Source organism: Cydia amplana, chromosome 19 (assembly GCF_948474715.1).
Source record: "Cydia amplana chromosome 19, ilCydAmpl1.1, whole genome shotgun sequence".
NCBI lineage: Eukaryota > Metazoa > Arthropoda > Insecta > Lepidoptera > Tortricidae > Cydia > Cydia amplana.
The window spans coordinates 4,405,195-4,417,280 of record NC_086087.1 but is presented as its reverse complement, the minus strand read 5'-3'; the positions used below and the strand labels follow the sequence as shown (position 1 = coordinate 4,417,280).

Here is a 12,086-nt window from a genome sequence, read left to right as displayed (position 1 = left end):
CGTTCTGTCAGTTATCCCCTGCTTCTATTCATGCTCAAAAGAGAAGAGACATCCGACATTTAAAAAAATATCCCTATATGTATGAGAGCAATAATACAATGTGTAAATGTAAATACATACATATCTTATATTTTATGATCATATCAAAGCTGGAAGTCCTAGGTTCGGATCCCCCTAAAAGTGTATTAATATGGTGTCCCATTTGTCCCCGCCGCCATACAAGAGGTGTGGACAGATGGGAATAGATATAGACCATTAATATATACACACACAATTAAAAAACAAATAAATGTCCTATGAGGATTTGAACCCAGGACCTCCTACTTCATAGCACATAGCAGAGCAGGGTCACTGTCACTACTGACTAGCTAGGAGGCCGTAGAAATAATATACAATTTATATATATTTAAATTAAGTACAGTCAGCGTCGTATAGTAGGTCGCATCCAAAGTATTCAAATAGTTCAGTACGCCATACAAATAATATGGTGTACCGAACTATTTGAATACTTTGGATGCTACCTACTATATGACGCTGACTGTACTTATATAACAATTAACAAATCAGACTGGTAGCCACAGTTTAATGGCTAATCTAGGATTAAAACTTTTTAGTGGCTTGCCATTATGTTCAAAACATTTAGCTTCATACCACATCAAATATTTAAGTTTACCGCCATTGCCCGCCAGCATTGAACAAATTGGTTGTTAGTGGGTAGACAAAATAAAGTCACTATCATGTTAAACATTGAATTTATTAATTGTATTTTATTATTTTTAAGAGAATCTTCATAGCATGTGTCTGTCCGTTGAAACAGGAATCAATCTCAACCATCTTCCACTCAAAATATTTTACTTGTGGTACAGTCGCCATCAGATATATCGGAGCGGCCAAGGCGCTCACAAATATCTGAACACGCCTCTATTGTCAGGGCGTTAGAGTGCGTGTTCAGATATTGTGAACACCTTGGCCGTTCCGATATATCTGATGGCGACTGTACAGAGATGCATTGACTATTTCATCTTCACTCTCTTGTTGCATACATTGTAACTTCTAGTGGCTAGAGGCTGGGTCCTGAAATCAGAAACATATTTTTTATATATAAAATGTAATAATATCACAATAAAGTTTAATACACATTGCCTTCACATTGGAGTCTGTTTGCAAACACTAACCATTGTATATGTCGGCGGCAGATCGTAAAATCGGGCATATCGAGATATTCCTAGGCATATCATGAAACGCCGCCATTTCATGATCTGACTAAGATTAACCCAGGCGTATCACGATCTGCCTTATAAAAGAGGCGGCAGATCGGTCAGACCAATGTATTCGTTGATATTCCTAGCTTCATACCGGGCGCATCGTAAAATAATTGATGAGATATTTCTAGGCATATCATGAAACGCCGCCATTTCATGATCTGACTAAAATTAACTCAGGCATATCACGATCTGTCTTATAAAAGATTCGGCAGATCGATGGGAGCAATGTATTCGTCGAATTCCTAGCTTCATTCATACCGATCGCATCGTAAAATAATTGCATTTTTTGCCACTGGTGGCGCTGCATTCTATATGGCGCTGCGTCCGAGTCCAGTGTTGTCAGATCGTACCTTTTAATACAAGTTTACGTTCCTTTTGAGCCTTGAGGTTTGCTCGATATGGCTGGTGGTCGCTAGGCAGATCATGAAATGCCGGCGTTTCATGATCTGCCTAGGAATATCACCCATTGAGGTTTGCACGATATGGCTGATAGTCGCGCTAGGCAGATCATGAAATGCCGGCGTTTCATGATCTGCCTAGGAATATCACCCATTGAGGTTTGCACGATATGGCTGATGTTCGCGCTAGGCAGATCATGAAATGCCGGCGTTTCATGATCTGCCTAGGAATATCACCCATTGAGGTTTGCACGATATGGCTGGTGGTCGCGCTAGGCAGATCATGAAATGCCGGCGTTTCATGATCTGCCTAGGAATATCACCCCTTGAGGTTTGCACGATGTGGCTGGTCGTCGCTAGGCAGATCATAAAATGCCGGCGGTTCATGATCTGCCTAGGAATATCACCCCTTGAGGTTTGCACGATATGGCTGGTCGTCGCTAGGCAGATCATGAAATGCCGGCGTTTCATGATCTGCCTAGGAATATCACTCATTGAGGTTTGCACGATATGGCTGGTGGTCGCGCTAGGCAGATCACGAAATGCCGGCGTTTCATGATCTGCCTAGGAATACCACCCCTTGAGGTTTGCACGATATGGCTGGTCGTCGCTAGGCAGATCATGAAATGCCGGCGTTTCATGATCTGCCTAGAAATGTCACCCCTTCAGGTTTGTACGATATGGCTGGTCGTCGCTAGGCAGATCATGAAATGCCGGCGTTTCATGATCTGCCTAGGAATATCACCCATTGAGGTCTGCACGATATGGCTGATGGTTGCGCTAGGCAGATCATGAAATGCCGGCTTTTCATGATCTGCCTAGGAATATCACCCCTTGAGGTTTGCACGATATGGCTGGTGGTCGCTAGGCAGATCATGAAATGCCGGCGTTTCATGATCTGCCTAGGAATATCACCCCTTGAGGTTTGCACGATATGGCTGGTCGTCGCTAGGCAGATCATGAAATGCCGGCGTTTCATGATCTGCCTAGGAATATCACCCCTTGAGTTTGCACGATATGGCTGATGGTCGCGCTAGGCAGATCATGAAATGCCGGCGTTTCATGATATGCCTAGGAATATCACACCCTACTTATTTGATATGCCTAAACGTCGCTAGGCAAATCGTCAAACGTTGATATTTGAACGATATGGCTGGTAGTCGCTAGTCAGATCATGAAATGGCGGCGTTTCATGGTATGCCTAGGAATATCTCGATATGGCCGATTTTACGATCTGCCTTCGACATATAGATTTAGACCAAGAAAAGTATGCAGCGATATTGATCGCCTGCGCAGTACATGTGTTATTTTAAATGTCAAACATCTTTGAAATTATGACGTACCTTTCTTCTTTCTTGCTCTAACTCTAAATACTTTGGAATCTTTTGCTTGCTCGGGTATCAATATTAGCATGGGGGGTTAAAATAAAACTTGACAATAGTTATTAGTGGGCAAGGGGGTAAAGCAGTTGTTTAACCGCTCATGCTAATGTTGATTCCAAGCAGAAGATTTGAACTATGAGCGTAGCGAGTGGTTCGAGAAGTGGAATCTTGAGCGTTGTGAGAATTCAAGGCACGAGGGTTAAACAAACATTGCCACCTAATGAAACACAGAATTTATCACCATGCCAACGCAGGGAAAATACCAACTATAAAATACCAAAAAAATCAAATCCACATGAACATTATAAAGAATTTATAATTCAAAATCATCATTTAAAAGTAAATTCTACCAGCTAACATAAGGAAACTCAAAATTTAGATCTGATTACTTTGCCCCACATGTGGGAAAAATGCAATTTTCTCATTAGTATTTGAACAATCAAGGGGGCCTTTACCAGTTGGTGTGGTGATAAATTATTTAATTAACCTTTGTATTCAAAACAAACTTACCTGAAGTGTTAATTTTTTATCAATTTTATCATTTATTGGCAAACAGTAGACACTGTCAGATTAATATGTAGGTTTTACCATTAGTAGTGTTCCGTTACTACATCGGCAATTCACGTCATCATCACAGGTCTTTTCGTCTATTGCAGACGATTTATGCATTGCTGTTTAGACAACGGGTTTGGTGATTGTGGAGGCCGATGCGTGAGCGGCACGACCTCCCACATTTTGGGCACATGTCACGCTTAGCACAGTCTTTAAAGCGCCACATCGGTCTTCCAACTTTCCTTTTAGCATACCTACGCAACTGCACCAAGCAAGACACGTCTAGGTATTTTATTCACGTACTTGTACTATAGTTCAAATGAAGCTATAATATGAAATTAATAAGTTTGTATAAACAGAAACAAAGCAAAGGCAACAAACGCGGTGCCGCTTTGTGGCGACTTGACTATTTGACAGTTTATTTTTAGTGTTGCCGTTGAAAGTTCTTTCTTGTCCCTAAATAGAGCTTTTATGATTTATTATTATACAATATTATTAGTTCAAATAAAATATGATATTCCAAAAGACTACAAATAATATTATATAGTACTTAAATTCCAAAATAATGATAATTATGCCTCAGTGTCCATTTCTGAGGGCCTACCGCGAACCACGTTCGACGTGTTGCCTCTCTGTCGCACTTGTAAATTCGTACGTAAGTGTGACGGGGAGGCAACACGTCGAACGTGGTTCGCGGTAGGCCCTCAGCTTTTTTAAGGAACAGGCGTATAACATTACCCTGAAGTAGGGGACTAATTTTAAAATAGCAATAATCATTACTTGATGCCGTTTTTGACGTTTCTGTGCACGCTGTTGTCTGTCTATACTTATAGGTCACATAATTAGTGATACAAACACCTGCCTGGTCAATATACGCAAAATTAGATATATTTATTCTAATTATAACAGAAAAAGTTTATTAAAACAAACATTAAATGCTTTTGTATAATAATTTCAGGTTTGATAGGTACGGGTTTTGCCATGGGAGAAGTTGAAAAGGAACGTTATGAAAACATATCTTTGTATGTATAGGTACTAAGATGGTACAAATCATGTACAAATCTGTTGCTTAAAAATAAAAGCACGACGCGACGTTGCCAAACTGCTATGAGTTACTGCGAAGCGAGTCCAGTTTAACTCGACAACGTCGCATCGTATTGTTACAATAGGGTATTTTTGTACTAGTCAAATCAGTTACTTTTTTATAGTTATTGCAATGCAACTTGTATCGTAAATTTTTAGAAGGCACGATAAGAGTGAATTGAGCATGAATTGAGGTATTTTATCTCATTAGGATCGAAAGAGCTCGTGAATTTGAGTACAAATAACACAAAAGTGGCAAAAAAGATCACAATATAAAAAAGCGGCCAAGTGCGAGTCGGACTCGCCCATGAAGGGTTCCGTATTTAGGCGATTTATGACGTATAAAAAAAAACTACTTACTAGATCTCGTTCAAACCAATTTTCGGTGGAAGTTTACATGGTAATGTACATCATATATTTTTTTTAGTTTTATCATTCTCTTATTTTAGAAGTTACAGGGGGGGGGACACACATTTTACCACTTTGGAAGTGTCTCTCGCGCAAACTATCCAGTTTAGAAAAAAATGATATTAGAAACCTCAATATCATTTTTGAAGACCTATCCATAGATACCCCACACGTATGGGTTTGATGAAAAAAAATTTTTTGAGTTTCAGTTCGAAGTATGGGGAACCCCAAAAATGTATTGTTTGTTTTCTATTTTTGTGTGAAAATCTTAATGCGGTTCACAGAATACATCTACTTACCAAGTTTCAACAGTATAGTTCTTATAGTTTCGGAGAAAAGTGGCTGTGACATACGGACGGACAGACAGACGGACAGACGGACAGACAGACAGACAGACATGACGAATCTATAAGGGTTCCGTTTTTTGCCATTTGGCTACGGAACCCTAAAAATGGCAAAAAATAGTAGTTTTCGATATAAGTGCGAGAAGTATGTCATTTTGCACGAGTACCGAGCTTTCGATTTTTCCGGTAATATACTGAGGGGCTACCGCCGAAACCGAAATTCGCAAATTGCGGGGATCTTTCTCTTTTACTCCAATGCAGGCGTAATTAGAGTGACAGAGAAAAATGCCCGCAATTTGCGAAATTCGATTTTCGCGGTTATAGCCCTGTCACTTACAACGGATGCCTTTGCTTTGATATCTGGTGGCGTTAAATTAACTCCAAAATCGTCTGAATCACTCATTTTTATTTAATAACTTATGCTTTCTTGGCAATTACTTACAAACATAAATCACTTTAAATGTTGAATAAAAAAGGCGGGAAGGGAATAAAAAAAGTTTTACTTTTAATTGCCATTTTTTTCAATGTGGATTCTGTTGTCACTGTTGTCAGCATTATGCCAATTGAAGAGAAATTGTATTATTAAAATTAATAAAATTAATTTTCAGAACATATAATTATACATGGTCAACCAGATCTTGACAGTAGAAAAAGGCGGCAAATTTGAAAAATGTAGGCGCGAAAGGATATCGTCCCATAGAAAATTTGAATTTCGCGCCTTTATTTTACTGACAAGATTTGGTTGACCAGCTATATGTAAAAAAACATGAATCTTTTGTTATTTCATTATATTGATATATATCTAATTAATTACATTTATATTAAGTGTATAAAGTGTATTGTACGAACGTCAGCTTCATTCTGTCGCGCGTTGTTCAAGTAATACTATTGGGTCTCGAATAATACTCCTTTATGCCCAATCGCGCGTTGTTCAGGTGGGTCATTTATAAGCGGGTCTCGCATAATACTCATTTATTTAAAATGTATCAATCAGATTACTTTTTAGCACTAGTGTAAAAAAATCAAACTTTACGCACGATTTGCAGCTACAAAAACTAAACTTTTTGAGCAATTGGATTAAAAAAATATAAAGAAACGCTCAAGTACCAGTGGCATGGTGGCATATAGACGGACTTACGCCAGTAGTAATGTCTAATCCTTTTGCCATGCACCAATGGTAGCATGCGCAAAATTATTATGACAGTTATTTATTTTCAGCCGGTTTAAATAGTTTCGGCAAGACTTATGTAGCATTCTTATAATATATAAATATTATCATCACCACAGTATCGTTTTCCGAAATTACTTTATGGTTATACCGTTTGGCTACGCTATTTCTCTGTACCCTGCCTCTCCCTTCCCTCCCTGTACTCCTTAAGTGCCCGAACTCTCTTTACTCATACTGAAAGATACATAAGAATATCCTGTTCGGTCATTTCCTTCCACCCCTCATGCTTGATCCAGTTTTAAACTAGATTCATGATTTATTCAATACGCTATAAAGCGACATCTGTTGATTACTTCTAATCGTTGGCAACGACATATGTCTACTAACTTTCAATGAAGACGTATAGATGTCGTTAGGAATTCTATGATTTGGATGTGACACAGCGCCATCTTGTATCCATGATAGGCAACAGTGCATTTTCAGTGACGCCATCTGGTAATGATGCGCTTTTAGGCGGTCACATTTGAATGTATGGGATAGCAGCGTCTGTATATATGTAGTCTGTGGTGATACTAAGCCTTTTTATCTTTCTTACTACCTAATAACCTTGACTGGTTAAATGTGTCACATTGGCTTGGCCACGCTCGTGGACTGGTCGAACCAAATCGAAGGCCGCCCATTATTTACAAGCCTTTTATTCTTTTGTTGTGGACTTGTGGATGGACAAAAATAAAACACCGCTGACTCGTGTATAACTCTGCGCTGTTTCCCAACAATGTTACCTAAGCTTTAAATCAGTACCGAATAGTACCGATCTGTTGATCCTTTTTTTTAAATTTTGATTTTATTAAATGGGAACACTTATTATATACTAGATGTTCACTTTCCAGAGTAAGACCAAATATTTGTTAGAGAAATTTTATCCTGAATAATACTATCGATTAGTATAATAAAATAGGGAGTGTTTGTTTTTTTTAATTTTAGTTGGTTCGAGTCCCGGTCGAGGCAAGCGAGTTTTAGATTCTTTGAATGCAGTTTTGTTTCTTTTTTAAAATAAAGGAATGCCTCCTTTAAGTAAAATGAGCCAGCTTAAGGATTTAAGGTAGTTTCCCTCCAGGGCCCGACTTATCTTTCCACACTGTATAGTCTGGGTAGAAAGCATGACGTGTCGTGATTGCGTTAGTAAACAAATAGATTAAAATCTACCGCCTGTTTTAGAACTTAGCTTAGACGAATGATTCTTAGCGTTTTTCAATTTAATTTTTCGTCTTAATTTTATAGCTAAGTATACCTAAGTGTTGCTTGAATGGTTGTAGATTGTAGGCAATAGTGGCTAAGTACTATTTTGCAAATTTCGCGTAAAACGCATCAAGTATTTATAAATGATTTAATTGAGTTAGGAATAGTGGATCGATCAGGTATGTTTGTAGGTAGGTGGCCTTTGCTCTCGTTACATATTCTATTCAGTTAACAGCCTTTGACAACACGCTTATAAAGTTATGCCACCCCCTATTCAGGATGTACTATAGGGACTAGGGTACACAGGAACTTTGCCTGGCAATACATAGATAGTAGGTGCCTATATTTATAGATATGCGAAAACTTTTACCTATTCATTCAGTGAGGATTTAGGCTCACAAGTCGCAAAACTTACAAGTTATCTTTAATATCTACCTACATGCCGCGCTTGCGGCGGCATCAAGAAAGTTAAGCACACACGGACTGGCTGAAATGGGTTATGGCTCGTAGACATACGGGCTAGGATGCCAAGGATGTTCATGGACAACATATCAAACAAAATGAATCTTGATACTTGTAGCCTAAATAGTACGAGATTGGAGATAGATGAAACGTGCCAGCACACATGCCAAAGGAAAGGAAGGACGGAACGAAGAAGATAGCAAGAGTGACATGGTGACACCTATCTAGGTTACCTAGATATACCTAGACTAGGTATACTTCGACTTTTTAGTTCAAAGTTCAAATGAAGGGTCCACGGAAAGAACATGTCTAGTCACATTTTTCGGAAAATGAGATTTTTATCTCAAAATGAAGAGCTCTTAATGAACTATTAGTTATATCTTTTGCTACCACTGTATAATAAATATAACAACTTTATTTTTAGTTAAATAATACCTGGTCACGGAATTACCGTACGTTTTGACATTGTTCCAAATTTTAAAACCGCGATTACTCAAAATGTCACTAGCGTGACTAGACATGTTCTTTCCGTGGACCCTTCAAATACAGTCGCATCTAGAAGAAAGCATGAAACATGGCATACGCGTAGCTTACGAGCTTATGGAGCCAAATGTATAGGTAGATGCAAAGAAAAAAGTTAGGGAAAAGCTGTTACCTTTTCATTTACACCGATATCTGCCTCTTGCTCTTGCCAGACTGCAATTTCATTTTAAAGATATACTACCAGGCGGTCTAGCATGAGTTGCGTTCTCGCGCGCGACTCATACATCTGGCGCGACTTCAAGTATGGACTCGCGCGCGAGAACGCAACTCATGCTAGACCGCCTGGGGTAGGTACAGTCACCTGCAATAATAAGTTACTCTTCGAAGGCCGCAAAAACATGTGACACACTTTTATGGCTCTACAAATAAGATCGTGTCAGATATTTTTGCGGCCTTTATTGTGTAACATATTATTGCAGGTGAAAAAAGCGCTGGTGGCCTAGCGGTAAGAGCGTGCGACTTGCAATCCGGAGGTCGCGGGTTCGAACCCCGGCTCGTACCAATGAGTTTTTCGGAACTTATGTACGAAATATCATTTAATATTTACCAGTCGCTTTTCGGTGAAGGAAAACATCGTGAGGAAACCGGACTAATCCCAATACGGGCCTAGTTTACCCTCTGGGTTGGAAGGTCAGATGGCAGTCGCTTTAGTAAAAACTAGTGCCCACGCCAATTACTGGGATTAGTTGCCAAGCGGACCCCAGGCTCCCATGAGCCGTGGCAAAAATGCCGGGACAACGCGAGAAAGATGATGATATTAGTGCAGGTGACTGTACAAGATCTCAAAAATATGATTAATGCTCCCTTTCAATGACCTCTCGAACTTCAACTGCGACCTCACATTTAAAGTAAAACCGAGTTATCACAAGTAATTATGCCTTCGCCCAGACGGCTCAGCTGATGGCTGGGGGGCCCTCTATCGATTGAGCGCGGCCCCTCTGCCGGGCAACACGCACTGACGTAAAATGCACCTTATTATGTATTTAATAAAGTTGGTTTTAGATCGACGTGGCTATCTGTACCGCTGCCAACGTGTTTTGGCAAAACGTCTTAGGTCCTGTAGGGATATTTATTATTTAGGATTTTAAGGTGTGTAGGTTCAACGAAATCTATCAATGTTTGGTCGACGGTGAAGTGTGTTCAGAGAGCAGTTTTTTTATTTTTCACCTCATAATTTACCTATATACATAGGAACTAGTAAGGCCATATGTAGGTGCATCACCAACAGCAACATACTAGGAAAATGAACACACCATTGTGACTTAGTAAATGTTTTTCACATTAGTGTAGTCTTGCTAAACGTATATGTTACTTGTACGTTTTGTCAGGCTTTTTGGCAGCCAGCCAAGTGCGAGTGGGACTCGCGCACGAAGGGTTCCGAAAAACGGCAAATAGTCACGTTTGTTGTATGGAAGCCAGACTTAAATATTTATTATATTCTGTTTTTAGTATTTATTGTTATAACGGCAACAGAAATACATCATCTGTGAAAATTTCAACTGCCTAACTATCACGGTTCAAGAGATACAGCCTCGTGACAAACAGACAGACAGCGGAGTCTTAGTAATTTTAACCTTTGGGTACGGAACCCTAACAAGAAACTGCATTAGTTTTGAAACAAGTACTTGCTGTTTCTATTAAAAAGAAAGAAAGAAAAATCAATTTACTTTCAAAAACTCCTTCCATGCTGGTGATTCCAGTTTAAAATCAACTAAGGTACAATTGTTTAATTGTTTAGGACCGGCTTTAGTTAGCTACACATTGAATATATTTTTGGTATGTACCCACTTAAAATTCAGCATAACTTAGTACAGGTATTAGGGTAAATTGCTCTAAGGTCGACTACTCTGGCAAAACTCAACATTGTAACTGCATTTATTAGCTATGCAATTATTTATAACTACAATATAGACCATGTACTGTGTGCCTACATTAGATTGTTAGAAATGAGATGATTCAGATGATGTTACTACACAATGGGCAATTCACAGGAAAATTTAAATGAGGTAAATATAACCTACATGTACCTACATAGTCTACAGCTGTGGTCTGTTTTTAATTAATATTTAAGCAGATATAAACTGTATTGTGCTTTTAGTATAGTTGTTATTTACTTTCTTATCACTACAGGTTGTTACACTCATTTAATTAATTATTGACAACTATTCTAATTAATTAAAAGTTCAATTATATCAACATTTTGATATTATAGTGTGTCAAAGGTCTGTTTGATTTCAAACATAGACAGAGAGAATCATACTATCTTTGTCTTACACTAGTACTAGCACCCAAAAGAAGAGGATGAGTATAGTTTTTTTGTTCCTATTTACTGACAAGATTTGGTTGACCCAGTATAATTACTAACTACACATTAAAAAAAAATACACTTATATTGCTTGGTCTTTGTAAACAAACGCAGAAGAATAAACCTGAAGTTAAGTATTACGACACCGAGAACCAACTTGGAATGCAGCAATGCAAAGAACAACAAATACCAATGGGCGTATGAACAGTTCCTAAACTGACTAGTTTTAGCCGCACAAAAACAACAAATTAGCTAGTCAGCAGCTGCCTGCTCCGTAAAATAGTATCTTGTTTAAACTGTAACACAGCGTTACGATGTTAAGTAAATATTTACTTACTTGCGAGTATTTTTAATCCAAATAAGCAAATGTGTGATCCTCAATTCACAAACGCCACTTTGGCTACGAGCCTGCTATACACAAAACACAAAATCACAAATCCCAAACATTATAATGCTTATTTTAACTGAACACTGAGTGAATTTGCACCGACACAGCAAATTAATCAAGAATCCACCATCTCTATCACAAAACACGTAAAATTGAAGATTTGACAGATGTCGATAATAATCGCGTTCTGTACAATGCGCCCGAACACAGGCTATCCTATTCAAGGCACAAATAAACTAATCATAGCATACGAACTGCAGGCAACTCGGCTGATTCAAGCACCGGTCGCAGTACCGTAGTACAGATTATTATACACCCAAATTGAGAAGCCAACATAAATACGTACTAGAAGTTAGTAACGAGACTTAGATATTATTTAGTCGTGTTATGGTTTTTTTAACGTTAAATAATAAAATGTATTTTAGTTGTAAATAATGAAAATAAAAACTTATTGCAATATTATTTATTTTATATTCAATGGAAGTATTTTTTTATATGAAAATAAATAAAATCAGTACAACTTTGATACAGATACAGTTCTAGTAAGAT

At 38.4% G+C, this 12,086-nt stretch overlaps 1 protein-coding gene across 1 annotated transcript in view; it reads right to left on the bottom strand.

Moving 5' to 3' along the window:
* LOC134657274 (unconventional myosin-XVIIIa) overlaps positions 1-11,805 on the bottom strand; it is a 300,971-nt gene extending 289,166 nt beyond the window's left edge. The window contains exon 1 of the mRNA XM_063512854.1: positions 11,487-11,805. The gene's annotated coding sequence lies outside the window, so the exon portion shown is untranslated. The remainder of the gene's footprint in view (positions 1-11,486) is intronic.
* Positions 11,806-12,086: the final 281 nt, after the last annotated feature.